The 3,677-nt window shown below is 37.4% G+C and overlaps 1 pseudogene across 1 annotated transcript; it reads left to right on the forward strand.

The window, feature by feature from the left end:
- Window positions 1-626: 626 nt before the first annotated feature.
- Window positions 627-1,135, forward strand: LOC307187368 (ubiquitin-conjugating enzyme E2 G1-like; annotated as a pseudogene). Its single transcript has one exon. The product of its transcript is annotated as a ubiquitin-conjugating enzyme E2 G1-like (transcript).
- Window positions 1,136-3,677: the final 2,542 nt, after the last annotated feature.

Consider the following 3,677-nt stretch of genomic DNA (forward strand, 5'->3'; position numbering starts at 1 on the left):
AAACTCCTCTCCCAGCACCGTTTATGTTTCTCAGAACCAGCAGAATCACTTCCTGGTGATTTAAGAGTAGGCACTCAAAAAAGGTCTGAAGACTTTAATTCAGAACTTTCCAGCTGCTCTTGGGGCATTATAAAGTGAAATCATACCATGGTTCCAGGCTACCAAACTATGGAGCGACATGGAGATAGGAGCGTTAGTGCAGCGACGTGGAGATAGAAGCGTTTAGTGCAGCTGCAGAGCAATGATCCATGCCTCCTCTGTGCAGAATTGACAGCAGGGAGGGAACAATTGAGTACATAAACGAAGAGAGCAGAGACCCATGTAATATGTGAACTTTTTCATCTGCACAAAAACATCTAGAATATTCTTTAAAATAAAAAAATGCTGCCCTGTGCGCTCCGCGGCGGCATGGGCACCCTCCCCTTCCAGGCGTGAGGCGTTGTGAAGAAAGCAGAAGCGAGCGGACTCCACGGGCAGCGAGGCGCTGCCCCAGCCCAGCCTCCGTCGCCTTCGGCGCTCCTGTCGTGTGGGCCTGGGTTCCTCAGCACACCCAGCTCCAGCAGCCCCAGAGCCTGTCCTCAGTCCTTCGGAAGCCCCGGCACCAGCCCGGGCCCTTGGCGGGGAGGATGACGGAGCTGCAGTCTGCACTGCTACTGCAAAGACAGCTGGCAGAACTCAACAAAAATCCAGTGGAAGGCTTTTCAGCAGGTTGAATAAATGACAACGATCTCTATCGACGGAAAGTCATTATTGGTCCTCCAGATACATTTTATGAAGGCGATGTTTTTCAGGCTCGTCTCACTTTCCCAAAAGATTATCCCCTTAGGCCTCCTAAAATGAAATTCGTTACAGAAATCTGGCACCCAAATGTTGATAAAAATGGTGATGCATGCATTTCTATTCTTCACGAGCCAGGGGAAGATAAATATGGCTATGAAAAGCCAGAGGAACACTGGCTGCCTATTCACACCGTGGAAACCATCATGATTAGTGTCATTTCTATGCTTCCAGATCCTAATGGAGACTCACCTGCTAATGTTGATGCTGCAAAAGAATGGAGGGAAGACAGAAATGGAGAATTCAAAAGGAAGGTTGCCCGCTGTGTAAGAAAAAGCAAGAGACTGCTTTTGAGTGACATTTATTCAACAGCTGTAACTTCACTCATTTCAGGGTCTCCGATTGAGAAACATGGCACTGTTTTTCCTGCACTCTACCCCACCTATTGCTGGACTTCTGTTGTAACAATTTGGCAAACACTGGCTGGAACTGGGCTGCAATAAAACATGTCAGTATCAATGCTGACAGGAGCCTAACAAGTGCCAACTTACAGATGATTATGCATTTTGAATTCTAAAGAACTGTTTTAACCTTCAGGAAGAATTGTAAAGACCTGTACATGGCACAACATGATCCGGAAAATATATATACTGTTCATGTACATCCACAGACACACCTTGTACCCAATAATGCTTTCTTGTAGTAAAATAAGAATCATGTAAATTCTAAAAAGATTTTAGCAGGTTTTCTTTCCCTATTCATTGTTCTTATCAGTTTTAAAAGACTCCTTAAAGCATGTCAGATAAAAAGCAATTAGGATTAAAAGTTTCCGTTTAACTTCCTTTAAACTATTGAGGCTTCATTAAACTCTTTTCACTTACTAAACTTTGTATCTTCTTTGTTTTGACACACTTCCCTTTGCTTTAATCTCCTCTGTCTACCAGGAAGTTTTCAAATCATTTAGTGCAAATACTGAAAAACTCAATAAGCAACTACTTGATTTTTAAAGATGACTTCAGAGGAATGGTTGTCACTAGGTGCTTTGTCCCTTTTGTATTATATTTGCATCCCTCTCTTGGATTGGATATTTCAATAACATGTTTTTGTTGCTGAGAGCTCTTGAATTCAGTCATTATCCCCATGAACTAAAAAGAGTTGGTTCTGAATTCAATTCAGATTTAAAATTATTGAAATGTATCCCAAACAGTAAAAAATTCTGATTTGGTTTTATTTTTGCCCTCAGTTACCTAATGTGAATATTGGATGAATTAATCATGTGCAGCTACAGGTTTTCTACTTAACTTCTGGGTTTGCTATTTAAAATGCTGTTTACCCACATACCCTTTTCCTCAGCCCTTCATATTTCTTTGCCTGTATTCTCTATACTGCAGATTTTTCTCACCTATTGTACAAAGAAATTATGATGTATATTTTCATGTAATTTGATTTTGGAATTCTGTCACCTTATGTAGTGAGTTCTTCCAAAATATAATTTTTTTCCAATTAAAAGAAAAGAAAAAAATGCTGATTTTTTTTTTTTTTTGCCCTGTAGAAAGTTACAATTGTTTTTACCAAGAGTCTACATGGGGCTTGATTTACACTCCATGCATTGGCTGGAACACGGATTAGAGATTTGATAGAAAAATAAATCCTGTTTGTTATTTTTTTAAAAAGTTATGCATCCATAATAAATACATAGTCAATAAACCTTCTTATATCTGAGAACCAAAAAACCAATATATGTCTACTTAACTCATTGATTGAAGAAGTAAACACAGTGGAAACAATAAGATATTAAATGACATAGAGTGCTATATATGAAAACCTCTGGGTTCATAAAGTGGTTCTTAGAGGTAAATTTATAGCATTAAATACATTTTTAAAAAGAAAAATAATATGAATAAATGAAACTAAACTCAAAAAGCAAAAGAAGAGGGACTTCCCTGGTGGTCCAGTGGTTAAGACTTCATGCTCCCAATGCCAGCGGGACATGGGTTTGATCCTTGGTCAGGGAACTAACCCGGGGCACAGGCTTGATCCCTGTTCAGCATCCTGAATGCTGCACAGTGTGGAAAAAACAAACAAACAAACAAACAAAAACTATGCGATAAACTAAAGAGAGTAGAATAAATTAAAATTTAAGCCAAGAACAGAAATTAACAAAAAAGAGAACAAAGAAAAATAGAAAGGATCAACTAAATGAAAAGCCACTCAATAAACAAAATTTGAATATTTAGATGAAATATTTCTCCAGCAAAAAATAAATTACCAAAGTTAATTCATAAATAAGTACAATTTCAGCAGAAAGCTAGAATCTATTAAAAGATATCAATTCAGTGAATACATTTAGTAGTAGATTAGACACAGCTAAAGACAGAGTTCATGAATTAGAAGAAGTAGGTTAAAAATATCTAGAGTGAAGCACAAGGAAAAAAAATAATGGAAAGTACAAAAAAGGAGTATAAAAAATATATAGGGAAAAGGACTAACACAAGTGCAGCTGGTGTCCTAGAAGTAGAGAAGAAAGTAAATGGAGTAGAAGAAATATTTGGAGAGGTAGAGATTGAGAATTTCCCAAAACTGATTTCAAAAAATCAAGCCACGGATTAAAAAAATATTAAAAACGTCAGGCAGAATTACTTCAAAGAAAGTCACCTGTAGGCACATCATAATACAAATGCAGCAAACAAAAGACAGAGAACCTCTTAAAATGAGATGGGGGAAGAAAAAGATACGTAACTTAAAGAATCACCAATAAAATATATGTCTTATTTCTCAAAAGGAATGATAGAATCTCCCCCTCCAAAAAAAAAAAAAAATGACATTTTCAAAGTGCCGAAAGAAAATAACTGCCAATCTAGAATTCTATACCCGGTGAAAATATCCTTTAAAATTGAAAG

Source organism: Stenella coeruleoalba, assembly GCF_951394435.1.
Source record: "Stenella coeruleoalba genome assembly, chromosome: 5".
Classification (NCBI taxonomy): domain Eukaryota; kingdom Metazoa; phylum Chordata; class Mammalia; order Artiodactyla; family Delphinidae; genus Stenella; species Stenella coeruleoalba.